The sequence below is a fragment of the Meriones unguiculatus genome, chromosome 19 (assembly GCF_030254825.1).
Source record: "Meriones unguiculatus strain TT.TT164.6M chromosome 19, Bangor_MerUng_6.1, whole genome shotgun sequence".
Lineage (NCBI taxonomy): Eukaryota > Metazoa > Chordata > Mammalia > Rodentia > Muridae > Meriones > Meriones unguiculatus.
This window is the reverse complement of record NC_083366.1, coordinates 37,597,865-37,613,644: the sequence shown is the minus strand read 5'-3', so window position 1 is coordinate 37,613,644 and position 15,780 is coordinate 37,597,865. Positions and strand designations below refer to the sequence as shown.

At 42.4% G+C, this 15,780-nt stretch overlaps 1 protein-coding gene across 4 annotated transcripts in view; it reads right to left on the bottom strand.

Moving 5' to 3' along the window:
- The window catches only part of Elmo1 (engulfment and cell motility 1), a 521,602-nt gene that overhangs the window by 248,801 nt on the left and 257,021 nt on the right, over nucleotides 1–15,780 (bottom strand). The window lies entirely within an intron of this gene.

Here is a 15,780-nt window from a genome sequence, read left to right as displayed (position 1 = left end):
CTAAGAGACAAGCCACTGGGTACATCTGTGTGGGAGTCTCCTGATTATGTTAACTGGAGTGGCAACACCTGTCCTAAATGTGGGCAGTGTCCTCCAGCCGCAGTCTAGATAAAAGGCCCAAGGGAAACACTTCGTTTTTGCCTTCTTGCCTTGGTGTCCCACTAGCAAGTTCTACTCCACGTGTTGCTGCTTCTGCTGCTTTCCTCCTTCACTGCTCAGAACCCAGCCTCTCAAGGATTCAAAACTGGACTGCACACCATCAGCCCTCCAGGGGTTCTCCGGTCCCTCAACAGCAGAGTGGGGCTGTGCAAACAACCAGCTTCATGGACTCAGCAACTTCCAAGTCCTCTGCCTCTCCAGAGTAAAAGAGCTATTGTTGGGCTACCCGGACAGTACAGTGGAAGTTGGTCTAACAAACCCCTTTACTCTGTGTTCATTCTATCGGGTCTCCTCCTCTAGGAAATCTGGACGTCTTACTACAGGTGTAAATGGCAAACACTGGCACCCTGGGTGCTAAGGGCCCTTGCTACAGACTAAAATTCCTTGAATATGTTCTTAAAATATATGAAAATACTGCCCATGATTTATGATTTTATGCTAAATTTTAGAATCTTGAGGTGTATCCATGCAGGACAAAATCTGATTTAAAAAAAAAAAGCAATGGTAAAAATAAAATTACCTGGCAATGTCACACACTCCTAGGTATAACAGGTCTCTTTCACAGTTCCTAAGTTAGGGGAGCTATTTTTGACTAAAATAATGGGATTTGGGCGAACAGTCCCACCCACATTTTATAACACCAATACAAAATGACTTCTGATTTGGCAGGCAGGTTGCTGATACTGGCTGGCCCAGTGTTACATGGTCACATGAACAAAATTCAAAAATGGAAGTCAGCAGTGAGTCACCCAAGTACCAGTGCCAACATATCTGGGGCAAGGCCATCTTGTAGCACACCAATAGATTTCTCTCTCTGGTTCCCATGCCAGGTAATACAGAGGCCAGAAGAGCAGCTGCAGCCAGGGAAGGTACACCTCCAGGTAGAAACCCATTTTCATGGCTTCCTTCCTGGGGGGGAACCTTGCCAATAGGCATGGCACCAGAACTTTCTTGGAGGGCCCTGCTACTAATTTGGTTCAGGCACTCAACTCTAAACAAGCGCTAAATTCAATGCCGTGGGCTGCAACTGGCAGTTAAGATCCTCTGCAACCACGTGGGGCCTCCAGGGTCATGAGGGCCACCAGGAAATAAAATGAGCAACTGAGAATGGGGACAGGGCATTAGACCTGTAGAAAAACAAAGGAGGAGGAATGGACAGAAAACAAAGGGTTGGAATTTCTAGGGGGTTCTCTAAAAGTAGAGAAGGTAGGGGAGTAAACTACATGTCTAACTAGGGGACAGATGAACAGGATAGGAAGCCAGAGTGAAATGTGCCTCTCTGATCCTATCAATAGTGCTAACACTGTCTCAGCACATGACTACATTTGGAGCAAAGAATAGTAAACAAGCAACAGAAGAATGAGGGCATCTGGGTGGGATGTTGATCCTGGCATTACTATAGGAACTGACACCAGATGTATCTTCCCTGAGGGATGACTAAGCAAGGAGACAGCAAGAGGGCAACTATCTCTATGACAGTGCCAGAGAAGGACTTCAAGACAAAGTAACCCTGCTGGCACCTTGATCCTACACTTTCAACCTTCAGAGCTGCACTCAGAAAATTGCTACGTAGTTCAAATCCAAGCATCCAAACAGTGGATGGGGGGGGGGAATCAGGAAGTAACCAAACATCGCAAAACTGGGAAAGTTGAAACTGATAAGAATCTTAACAGCCACTAAAGCAGCATTGAACAACAGCTGAGAAGGAGGAGAATGATCTGTCTAGGTGCCTACATCTGATGACCTGTCTAGAAGCAGCCAGTTCTAGGGTTGCCGCTTCCAAGAGTCAATACTCATGTTGGGATGAGCATTTGGTGATGCAGTTGCTTTGGAGTCATCCGTGCTCCTGCAAATAACCCCTCACCCCTAGTCCTGTAAGTAACTCCAAGCTCATTGGTTCTCCACACTGGGCTTCAGCAGGATCTATGTTGTTGTCAGCTACCCTTCTTGGCTGAATAGATGTTTGTGTTGTTCCTAGGAAAAGCACACAGCGGATGTAGATGAACTACAGTGGATGTTCTAGGTTGTATTCTACATTAGATGGGACCCATTAAGGGCATGAGCATGGTAGAAACATGCTTTGGCCAGGCTCAGAAGGATCTCACTGTATCTTAACAGTGTGATTAATATGGTGAGAGCAGGCAAGGGGAGGAAAGCTGGACAGAGTCAGAGCCGACTGGTGAACGGTCTCAAGGCAGGAGGAGAGAGAGTAGATGTGATGCATTATTTCAGCAATGGGCAGGAGGTAGAAAAGTAGGCTGTGAATATTGTTTAAAAGTAAAGGCAACAGGCCTTGCTGATGGATGTTCAGGTAGCAATTCTTACTGTAATGAAGACTAACCTTAAGACAGATATTCAAGTCCCTGGGAAGATACACTAAGGTAAGCCATATTCACTCCCATGAAAGAAGTCCCAAAGAGGGATAGCTAAACCAGAATCCTGCAGGAGGAAAAACTTCTAAAATTTCACCTTAGAAAAGGAAAAACTAAGACCCAACGAAAGCAAAAGAAAGGAATAAAAGCAAGGAATAGAAATCTATGAAAATGAAAACAAACACAATAGAGAAAGACCAAGGAAATCAAATTGACCCTTCCTTACAACAGAAACCAATTATAAGATAGTAACTAGCATAAGAAAAAAGGAGGTAAAACTAATTACAGTTTCACTTAGAGGTGAAAGGAGAGCCAATGCTGTAGAATGCCTACATCTGATATAACAGATAACTCTATGTTCACATAGTTGATGACTTAGAGAAAAGAATAAATTCCTTGAATGACATGATGTACCAAAACAGGATATTTGAGTACCTCCAGGTCTATTAAAAGAAATGGATCGATAATTAATAGACTTCCTAACCAGAAAGCATCAGGAACAGATGGCTTCATTAGTACATTTTTACCAAACAGCTAAGGAATGATACAAACTGATTCCTTACAACTTATTCCAGAGAAATGAAGCTTTGAACTCCTTCCTAAACCCTCCTATGAGGTCAGATCATGGTAACAAAACTAAAGGTATTACAAAGAAAGAAGAATTTGTTTAACATAGATGCAATATTTTCCATGTACATTTCTCACAGGAAACTGGAACTCATTGTTTACACAGACAGCTGAAATCGTGTGTTCATAGTGGTTTTATTCATAATAGTCCAAACTACAAATGAATCATGTTTGACAGTAAGCAAACAGTGAAACAAACTGTCATATGGATCCATTGAACATTACTTAGAAAAAACAAAATGGAATACCTTGTTACAGATAACCTGAGCTCTTCAAAGAATTGTGCCCAGTGTGGAAATCTAGTCCCCAAACACTAAATGCACATGACTCTATCTACATGACATTCTTTAAAGTCACACAATCATAAACATGGGGAACACATTGGTGATTGCCACAGTAAAGGACAGGGTGGCAGTGGGGAAGAAGTGGATAGTTATAACAGTAAAACATGAGAGGGAAAAGGCACAACACTTGTAACTTCTGTGGTGATGTCAATTGTAGGCAAAGTACATATTAAGCAATGTATACTACAAAGACATTTTATCAATAAGGGAGCTATAAAACATTAAGTAGAATCTAACTGTGAATAGAAATAATTAGACATCACAATAAATTGAAACTCAACTGACATCACCCATAGTATTAACAAGTTCAAGGTATCCTAATACCTTGATTAAATAATCAATAAATAAATAAATAATCAATAAATAATAAAAACTATTGAACAACCTACAAAACCCTTCCATGACAAAACTCTCATGAAATTAAAACTTAAGGAAATTTTAGCAATCTGCTAAAGGACATCTATAAGAAAACAACATCTAACTTTATACTTAAAGGTGGGTCCTTAAAATTAGATGCGATTATATTCCTCCATCATTCCTATTCAGTATTTACTGGTAGTTCTAGATAATGAAATAAGGTGATTAAAAAAGAACTGTTGATATTAGGAAGGAACAAACAACCCTGCTTCATTTTTTCAAGAATGACATGATTTCTCAAAGCAAAACTCTCTGCAGCAACTCCAGCAAGGCAACAGCGTAATTCTTCTCTAGGCCTAAAACTGCCCTCAAATACAAAGACCATCCATGACAAATAGCAAAAGAGTCACAAAGGCCTGTAACCTTTCTATCTCTCTATAAAGCCTTTCCCTCTCCAAGAAATAGGCAGGAGTGGGTTGTTACTCTCTGAGCTCCTGAGCTGCAACTACAGAGCAAGGTAGAAAAGAGTGCCATGCAGGAGGAAGACACTGCAAGCCCCGAGGGAGCTCTGCACTGGCCAGGCAGACAGACACGCACTTGAAGGAAGAGGCTTAATAATTATAGCAGAGAGAAGCAGGCACAAGGCAGAAAGCCAGTAAACATGTAGCAAAATCACCAAGTGAGAATATAAAGCAGGCCAGGAAGACTCAACATGGAGAACAGGTTTGCAGAAATAGTAAGAACTAAACAGGGCTTGAGGCAGAAAAACCAGAGAAGCTCCTGAAAATCAGCAGCTAATGCCAACAAGGCCATGAGGGCGAGAGCATAAGACATCTATAGCTTATAATTCGCAATGGACCTGGGTTTGTCATGTGCCAACCACACAGAGTTCATCAAAGCATACAAAGTTTATTTCAGCTAACACACCAATAATTTAACGTCCACTGCTTCTGTTTGTTGCTGTAGGGCCTCCCACACAATAAACAATAAACATATGTAAGCATCCAGCCAGCTATTCCCGGGGCTTTAAAGTTAACAGGCAGACTGCATAACTGAGTGGAAAACTTTGAACCTGTAGCGGAGCTTGGGCTGGAACCAAGAAAGACTAAATCAGGGAAGTACCCACGTTCAGATGGAACTACGGAGATTTCAGACCCTGAGAGGGCACAGGAAGGCAGGTGGCAGGGGGTGAAGGGGCGGCATCTTGCCACTAGCACACAGCAGCTTATCCCTGTGACTGCCCTCCCTTCCCAAAGGACCAGTCCTCTGAAATAAGCCAGGCCCATGTTGAACAATGATCTCATCCTAAGGACTGAAGCATTCCATTCAAATCTTTGGCTTTGGAAGTCAGAATTTGTGCTTTCCAGTCCAATTAGTAAATCTAATCACATGCATTCACACTCTCAAGGGGTCCCGATTGTTTGGCAGTAACAGCTTGTATATTCACAATCAACGAAATTAATGCTGCTATTTTTAAAGCATGGAAAAAAAACTGTACATAAAAACAGACCTCAAGCCATGGCCCTTGGTCACAGGAAAAGATGAAAACAAGAGAATAAGGGGAAGGAAGAAAGTATTTACATGAGCTATTAGACAAAGAATCATTTTCTTAAAGGCCCCTGCAAGGCTGTGCTGTGGGGTCCTTGCTATTCTAATCTGAATTTTTGCTCCGCATCACCTAGAAGGAAAACGTCACTCAAAGAAAAAAGGTTCCTTTACATGAAACTGCATGTTTAACTGGCAACATATAATTTTATTTAAAAAAAAAATTAGGAGCAATTGCTGCTGAAGCTGCTTCAGGGACAAGGGGAGGGGAAGATCTGTCAGCGCTCTGGGAACAAAAAAATGATGTTCTAGCAAGCTGTATTCCAATCATTTGCTTCATAGTTAAGTTTAATTACACATTACACACTGTCCTGTAATTATGCCGCTTGGAAAACTGCCAGTTTCCCCCTTTGAAATGTGAAAAGTTACTTAATTTACTTCGAAGAGTCAGCATCGCCTCCACCAGCCCCCCCCCCCCCCTTGGTGCACAGGCACTACTGGATCCTGCTTCCTTCCAGGGCAGGCTGGTGGACAGCAAAAGATGGTTTTCTGTTTCTTGCAGCCACCAGGGGGCTGAGGGTGCACCCAGCTCCCAGAACACAAACCAGCAATTTCACACTGAGTGGATGGTGCTCTTTCTTTCCTTTTAAATTTGCAGCAAAAGAAACTGCGATGCAAAACCCTCTCCTCCCCTCTCCGACTCTAGAAAGCCTGGGGTTAAGTCTCTTATTTTTCAGAAAAGGAAAAAACAAAACAAACAAAAACAAAAACAAAAACAACAAAAAGAAACCCATCCAGGACAAGATGGAGCCCTGCTCTCTAGGAGTTGACAAGGATGACAGCCAACATAAAGGAGACTGAGCATCTACTCAACCCCTATCTGAGTAGTGGCAAAAGGGGCAACATCCAGGGACAGCCATATGACAACCTCCCAGACACCAGCAGTGAGCTGAGACATTCCGCCAGCTGGAGATGATTCGTATCATTGGCCAACCATATAAGCAACTACTAGAAGTACAGAGAAGACATAGAAAGCAAAAGGAAGCTAAACAGAATAGAGTAGGGGTTCAAGGTGACCGGTTAACAGGAGAAGGATTTGCTGCTTCCAGGAAAATCAAATACCTTTTCCCAAGAAAATGCTGGGCTAATGGGAAAAGAACGTCGGTAGGGTTCATCTGAAGCCAGACAAAGAAAGAAAGAAAAAATAATAACACAGATTATTCATATGCAATCGGTTCAGCCACTCTGGGAAATCAGTGTGGGGATCCTCAGTAAACTGAAAACAAAAAGCTACTATATGACCCAGCTATGCTACCCTGAGGCTTATGCCCAAGGGACTCAACATCACACTCCACAGGCACTCACTTGGCCCTCTTTATTGCTGCCCTATTCACAACAGCCAGGAAAGGAAAACGACACAACTTTCCTTTAACAGGTAAATGGATAATGGAAATGTGATGCACATACATACGCAACAGAATACTCCCCAGCTCTAAGGAACAACGAAGAGCACACACTCAGCCGACTCCTCCTGGGTTTGACCTGAAAATCTATTTCTTGCAGTCTAGCTTGGGGACAGAGGAAAAGAGTGAAATAGGGCTATCCAACTGCAATACCTGTGACCTAAAAGAACAGCATGTCAAGATAAGGGCTCAAGGCGTGACACTCACAAGTCAGTGGCAACCAACTTAGTGGTCATCTAATTGTATTTCAGGCTTACTCAGCAGACAGTAAATCATGTCGGTAATGGAAACCTAGCCAGATTCCTAGGGCTGATGAGGTCATGAACCTCAGAAAAGAATTCACTACTGTCAATTTACTAGAGCAGAATTGTCCCTAACTATATTCTAAATCTTACCATTACACTCAGAGAAAAAGGTAGCTACCACCCCTCACCAAAGAAGCTTCAGTTTACAGCACATAAAAGCCACCACAGAACACCTCAACTGGGTGCGACGCAGAGGTCAAAATGGCTCGTGAGGATCCCAGCCCCAGCAGATAATCTACACCACAGTTCCTGAGTCTGTAGCTCAGCGAACATTCTGGAAGGGAAGGCAGAAAGATTTTAAGAGCCAGAAGAACATCAGGATGCCTGCTGTGGAAAGTGTCTCCCTCTCTAAGGGTGAGGCCCTGTGAGAGCTTCCCTGTTTCCATGTTACCCTATTTACTGACGTTGACATCGTTCTGGTCTTGCTTATGTAGCAATTTCTATGGAAGACTGTTCCCAGAGCTACAGTATGTTATACACACTGTGTGTGTGTGTGTGTGTGTGTGTGTGTGTGTGTGTGTGTAACAGTAATCAAAGAAAGAGGCTAATACCTTGAGAGCAGGGAAGTACGGGAAGGGCTTGAAAAGGAAGGCCAAGCAAAGTTATATTTCGATAAAGATGTATTAAAATTATAAATGCTTAAAGCTCACTGCTGATAGTCTCTAGCTCTGTCGTGTCGTGCAGGCAGCCTGCGCTCTCTGTGTGTCAGCTCCCTCAAGCACAAACACTGAAAGTACCAACAGCAGAACAGGGTTGTGAGCAATTAATGCGGTTACATCCCCACCCCTACCCCCAGCAAGCTCAAGTACTTAGAAAGTGTTCCTTGCTGTAATTGTGCTGGGGTTCTCTGACACTGCCTGGGGGTGGGGCTGACAGGAGCCTCCCCTGCTAAACCGAGGTGAGCCTCTACTGACAAAGCAGAGGGACACGCAGGTGGACAACAAGGGACTGAGTCACCTGATCTTCTTGCACTGAGGAGAGGACCACATGTGTTGTAGGGCTTCAGAAGTAGCACTCATTTATACTAAGGTGTCCGGCTGTTCTCTCCAAGGTTTCTGTCTCAGCAGCCACAGATCGTTATCTAACGAGTCTCCTTGTTCTCTTCCTTGTTTCTTTCTTTCTCCCTCCCTTGCTTACATCCTTTATTTTTTGAGACAGTGTCACATAGCTGAGACCACCCTTAAATAATACACCCCTTCTGCCTCCCAAGTGCTAAGAAAGCAGGGATTTGCCACCATTCCCAGCTCTGTAACTAGGAGTTAAAAGCATTGTTTGGTAGGTATAGAGGAAAACTCCACTTAGAGATTTTTTTTTTAAATAGTATGGATGTACTTTACATTCAGCATCTCTGCAGGAAAAAAAAATACTCTAATGAAAAGGACCTTGAGAGACCCATTCTTAACATAAAGATGTTCATCTTTTCCCACAATCTCTTACCTGACACACTACCAATATTTTTTGCTCTGATTTGGTATAATATTAGAAAAATATATATGCCCTGGCCTACAATTGTGTAAAATTATTGTAGTTAATCTCATTTTTAAAAAGAATTTCTATATTCCTTTCATCAGGAAATTCTTTATCTTCTACTACAGTCACCCAGACCCCATGGTATTACAGTGGATAAAACACTAGTCATAAAATAGGAGATATGATGAAGCAAGACTTGCACAAGAATTACAGGGTACCTCACCAAATTGCATACATTAATTATGCAAATTGTTTTTGTATACCCATTATACCTCAATTAAAAAAGGATTGCAGGTTATGTAAAGAACAAACCATTGCCAGGATTAACTTTTCATTTCGTTCCTGGAAGCCTCCAGATATTATAAATTCTGTTGAGTACAGCTTTGTGGGTAGGAGTCAATTAATCAGTGATGTAGCAGCTTCATTAGGAAAACCTATATTGACAATATAGCCCCACAAGAACTGAAGCTGAACAAAGGGTCAGGCCTACTCTATTCCATACTGACCACCCACCACCTGGTTTATTCAGGAAGCAGGTCACTGGAGGAAGTCAGTCCTGAGTTATTCTGATATAGCTAAACAGTATAAACTTCATAAAACCGTGAAAAACTTCCCAAGTTATCAAACAGAGCTTTTATGAATTATGAGAGGTTTCCAGTATAGTATACATCTAAAACCCCCAAAGGAAACAAGGATTTTCCCAAATAGAAAGCAATTATGACTACTGCTTACTTAGTGTGTGTGTGTGCACGCGTGTGTGTGTTTAACTACTTTTTCTACGTAAGAGCCAGATTTGAGCTTTTTCCCTTACTACCACATCCACTGAACATGGTACCATGTCCTCCAGGTATTTGATAACAGTCTTGAATGAGTCAATGAATGAACGATTATAACTCTTAAGGAGGTTTTCTTCAACTTTTCTTCAGCATCTAAGGTCATATATTCTGTATTCTCTGTCAACATATAAGCAGCTATAGAAGAATCTGATTTTCTTGCATTTGGCTTTTATTGTTGCACATTTAAAGCTTAACTGGTTTTTGGAAGGGTCAGTCTTATGACTGACAATGGATTGCTTCTTCCTGTTACTTTTCATGTCTCTACTCTGAAGCAAAAGATCAACTGAGAATGATATGGTCTGATACCTTTACCACGCTCTCTTATTCCTGAAAATAAAATTATTTGGTGCTAATCAAATATTTGATAATACGATAAATGATTTGGATCTGAAATCACATGGTGATTTCATTCCACACACAGTGCAATGCTTAGATCTGCAATTCCTCCTTGGATTCTGTGCCCATCCAACTGTGGTGTAATTCAATTACATCCACAGTTTCCACTAGAACACAGTTCTTTCTCTAGAACACAGCTTAAGTATTACATGAGAATCATAGCCACCCATTAAGAAATTCATGTGGCAGACAATAACCTTAGAAATGTTGTGAACATGAAGACCATGGATAAAAAAAAATAAAGCTCAGAAGATTCTGTCCTTTTTTTCCCTTAAATAATCTTTTTCAGAGCTAGGTGACGCTGGCACATGCCTATAACTCCAGCACTCAGGAGGCAGAAATAGGCAGATCTCTGTGAGTTGGAGGTCAGCCTGTTCTAGAGCAAGTTCCAGGCCATCCAGAGCTATACAGAGAAACCCTGTCTCAAAAAATAGTATCTTTTACGCTCAGGATGCGAGGCTAAGCACTGCACTCAGGGTCAGCCGCTTTGGACCCAGAGAAGAGCATGTCTGATTGCATGCGGGTTGATGCCCCAGGTCCCGCCTCTGAGAAAAAGGTATCGGACGGGTCTGATGCTCTTTGGGTGGATGACACCTAAATGAACATCTGTACAAAGTCCCAATTTATTTCTAATATCAGAGATCAGACCTCTACTCTTGCCTGATGCATCTAAAACAAAAAGGGGGAACTGTAGAGAGCTGTGGAATGCTATGCCTTAAAGATGGAGCTGGTTTCTGCCTTCCACCTTCCCGCTGGTGAGTGCTCTCTGTCATGAACAATTCCACATTTGGCTAAGGCTGAGGATCTGGCTTGCTTCCATGTATGTGGACCTATCTGCATTGCCCCCGTGGCACGCCTGGGTTGGCTACCCAGAGGCTATTTAAGCTGTGGGCTGGCTTTCCCCGGGGTCCGAGGATTGTTCAATGTTCCTGAATAAACTGCATTGAAAAAAAAATAGTATCTTTCATACAATATAGTCTAATCATATTAGTTCCCTCCCCCCAACTCCTCCCCCAAACTCCCTACCTTCCTACCTACTCAAATTAATGTTCTTTCTCTAGCTCTCAAAAGACAAAAATCAAACAGTAAGACAAAAAAAAATTACCAAAACAAATTTTTAAAAAAGCATATACAAACTAACAAACAAATAAACATGGAGTCCATTTTGTATTGGCCAACTAACTCTGTATTTGCTTAATTAATAAGGAATTATTGAACATTACTAGACACTAGTTGGCGACATAGAGTTGGGTGAACCTTGGTGTCCGCTCACACGGTTTATTTTAGTTAAGTACCAGAAACACCAGGCACCAGCAAATACATTTAAAGCTATAAAAGGTCACAAAAATCTGAGTTGAGTGCTCAAAGTACAGTGTGAATATTACCCTCCAGGGAGAGGGCCAGGAGATCTTTTTTAAAGATGAGCTTTGCCGTGAGAGTTGTCCATCAGGCAGATGGCATGAAACATTCAAACACAAGGGTGTCACAAATGCTCAGGTGGGGGTCTGCCTGGCTAACTTGTGACCTGCCATTATTTTGTTGAGACAAAGGGTTAAGTAAGTGGGAGTGCACAGGTCAGAGAAGATGGGTTTGGTAGTAAGAAAGAAGGCCACAGAGATGGTGTAAGGGAGCTTGGCGGTCATACACATGCAGACTGAGGAGGATGCGGAGCCTTGAGAAATGGAATACAAACAATGACACACCCGGTAGGTGTCAGCTGTGTTCCTCAAGCTCACTGACTGTTTCACAGAGACACCCTGAGAGATGGTACACAAACACAGATCCGGAAAAGGACAAAGGGGTCTCCACACAGCCAAACAAGCCACTGTCCCCTGGAGGCCTCCAAGGCAATCAGGCCAGAAGTCCCCCTCTTCCTGGGATAGGCAAATTTACTAGCTCCAAAATGCTTCCCCCCATTGCCACACACCAACCTCCACTCAGGTTAGCATTTCTCTACACTCTCTCAACTCCCTCAGCTCCCCTTCTACACCATAGTTATGGCTTCATTGCCTACTGCCCACTCCTTGCTCTCTTCACTAGCCTTTAGCCTGTATTTCTCATGTTGGTTTTTTGGAAGAGAGAATGTTTTTTCTAAAATTATTATCTTCGCTTAATCCGTTTGGGAAAATGTTTAGGTTTATTGTTTGGAAACTGTTATATCTCCTTAAAAATTATGGTTAGGTTAGAAAAAGCACCTTAATATGGTTTCAAATGCCTCCAATGACCTGTGCCTACTTTGCCTGTTACATTGGGACCTTCTGGGCCACTGCCATATTAATATTTGTTGGCTCCCTGAACAAAGCATACTGTCACACCTCACTTTCATCTCTCCCTTTACTTGCCATACTCAGTTCCGTCTTCCCATCTCCTGGTATTAGGGTTATTATCGTCGACTTGACAGAACATTGAATTACACCAACATGTTTAGGAGGAATTGTCTTGATAAGGTTAACTGAGGAGGGATCCCAACCCTAAATGCAGGCAGCCCCATTCCCTGGGCTTGGGTCCTTGACTGGCTAAAAAGGAAGAAGCTGGCTGTCACTAACATTTATCACCTGCTTCTTGACTGCAGCAATGTAACCTGCTGTCTCAAGCTACTGCCACCATGACTTCCATGTCATAATGGACTGCATGCAATGGAGCTGTGAACTGAAATAAACCCTCCTCTGTCAAACTGCTTTTGCCAATGTATTTTATCGCAAAAACATGTAAAGTAACGAAAACATCTAGTTAATACCATATAGTGATTTGAGTAAGAATGGTTCCTGGTCATGTGGGAAGGACGGACTAGGAGGTGTGGCCTTGCTGGAGGAGGTGTGCCACTAAGAATAACAGGCTTTGTGGTTTCAAAAGACCACACCAGGCCCAGTCTCACTTACTCTCGCTGCCTGCTACATGGGGATCAGGATAAGAGTTCTCTGCTACTTCTCCCGCACCCTGTCTGTCTGCTTCCCACCATGAGGGTCATGAACCAACACTCTAGAACCATATGCAAGCCCCCATTTAAATGCTTCTAAAGTTTGCATTCGTATCTTTTCACAGTAACAGAACCACTTCTTCCAGGAAGCTTTCTACATCTGACACCCACATCTTTGTTGGAGACTGTCCTCCGTCCAGTACCCACCACCTCTCACACCAAAGCACATTCTAAGTGACTTAGAAACTACCTATCACAGCCTCTTCATCTTCATACCATGTAGAATCCTGTAGAACCTAGACAGGAAATTCCTCAGTGTCATAACCTATCAACAACCTATTCCCTGAGGAGTGGCCAACACTTGGCATATTGTACTCATCTGTAGTTATTCTGAAAACATGTGAAGCCTGCCAAGGTTCATAGTCAGAGCCCTGCATATCATGTGCATTTCACTGGCAGATAAAGAAGAAGGAATCCCCAGAGAGGATCAAGAAGAATCCCGAGAAGCAGAGCTGAACAGCTTCAGACCAAGAAAAATGCCAAGGGTCAAAAGAAGGGCAAAGGTGAGAAAGGTTTGAAAAGTGAGGGGTATAAATGTGGGTGTCCAAGGTTGCTAAGACAAAGACAGGGACATAGAGCAGAAGGTAAGACAACACCTGAAAAGATGACCTAGGAAGCATGAAGATAGAGGAGTGTCAAGAGCAAATGGAATATTGGTTTGTGTTGGAGGAGGGACCATACATCTGATGGCAAAGAACAGGAATGACAAGTCTGTATTCAAGTGCAGAGGACAAACCAAATAAAAACATATATAAAAAATGAATAGATGCATACATACCAGAACTTTACCTTATTAAAAAAAAAGACTGGGTTTCTAATCAAGATACAAACCTTAAAAAAAAATCCCAGAGGTGTAGATAACTTAAAGGAAACAGCGTTTTCTGAACTCAGCAAGGCAGATGCACTACAAACTCACGGTGACTGTGTCAGCTTGTATAAAAGCTGTGCAAGCTCAAACCAGACTAAATCCTTCCCTTAGCTGTGGTGCTATTTCACTTGATAGCTGCTGGGAAATGCAGAGTCAGTTTTCTTTAATGGTGTGACCCCTGGTCTATACGTACATAATTCCCAGGAGGACCTTACTTTCTTGGGTACTTGACCAGCACAAACTGGACTAGATGAGGAGGTAGGGAAAGAACAAGAGGTTGGGTGGGTTGGTAGAGAAGTGGATCTGGGAGGAGTTGTGGGGAGGAGTGAATACAATTAAAATATACCATATGAAAATTTTAAGGAATGAATAAGATATCATTTAGAAAATAAGTCCCTCTTAATATTTCAGAAGGGGTCTCCCAGGTCACAGATCAAATGAAGCCAGCTGACCGGGGTCACTCTGTGATCCAGAGCATGTAAGTTCACTACCACAGTGTCTATTCTCACAGTCACCAAGACCTGCCAGCCGAACACCTCAGGCTTTGCACAACTAAGTGCCATTTATATATGTAGCTTTGGCCTCTCATGTGGTAGTCAATGCCTCAAAATTATTGGGACCTAGAAAATACCATGAAAGTGACTTTTACAAGAAAATTTAACAATATATGATGTGCACATGTCTCAGTCCGTACAGAAAAGTGCAGGAGAACAAAAAGGGCCCGCCTTGCTTTGCACCTAGGCTCCTCACCAAGTCTCTGTTAGACAGAAAGTTCTCTCAGGTTGCCATGGTATTAATTTCACTTATCACCGTCTAGAGGATTACTGAGAAATCAGGCTTAAAACATTAAATTACTTTTCATAAGACATATGTTTTTTATGCAATTAACAATGCATTTGGCATCAGCAAGCTCTAAACTTAGAGGCATTTATCTGCAACCATCAATCAGTTGATGGGAAATTAAATTTCTACTTCATTTCTACTTTTCACAGTCAGTTCTCCAAAGCTACACATTGGATGATCTTCCTACATACTAATTTTCCTCTGATGAAAACACATTATATCCACAGAAAATCTTTGCACAGTGTGTGTGTGTTTGTGTGTGTGTGTGTGTATGCATGTGTGCATGTGGTGGTGGTGGTATATATGTGTGTATGTGTGTGTGTGTGTGTGTGTGTGTGTGCGTGTGTGTGAAATCAAAGGGTTTTGTGGAGGTTCTTTTTTATTATTTTGGGACAGACTTGCACTACGTAGCCTTGACTGGCCCGGAACACACTATGTAGACCAGGCTGGCCTCAAACTCACAGAAATCAATGTGCCTCTGCCTCTCCCAGTGCTGATATTTAATGTGGTCACCATGCCTGGTCTTCAGATCAAAATTTTATGGAAAAACAATTACCTTAGGAAAAACTGAACTTCCGTCCAAGCACCAGACTGCACCATCTTTCAGAGAAATGACCGTAAAATCCTTCACATACTCAAATCATAGATAATAACTCACCATAGGTCAAAGCTTCTCAAAGTGCATACATAGAAAATTACATGCATTTAAAATATGAGGCCTACAAAAAAATATAGAGTCCAACATGGCTTCTTTCAAGGGCGTCCCTGCTGGATGGCACAATTTGTCACTGCATACTACCCAATATAGACAATGCCTTCTCATGGGCATAACAACACTCATCTCCAAAGGCCCTCAGAGGAAGCACCCTCAAGGTCTCCCTTGTTTAACAGAAGAAATTTTAGCCCAGAGAATAGAATTTCCCACATTTAAATCACTAATTAGTAACAATACCAGGTCACAATTTCAGGAAACCAAGGCCTCTGGGAGTCCAGCTGAGAATGTCCCAGTACATGAAGGACATGCTACATTTCGGCTCAGCCCGACTCTTCTTACTTTGAGGAGTTTGTCCTTCAAATGATTTCTAACCTTTGGGCTGGTCAGCAATGTAATACACGCCAACTCCCATTTTACTCCTATCCACCTCGATTTCAATCTTGCATCTTACTCCATCTCAGTTCCGCCTCAGCTCTCCTCCGTGAAGGCATGAACACGGCGTA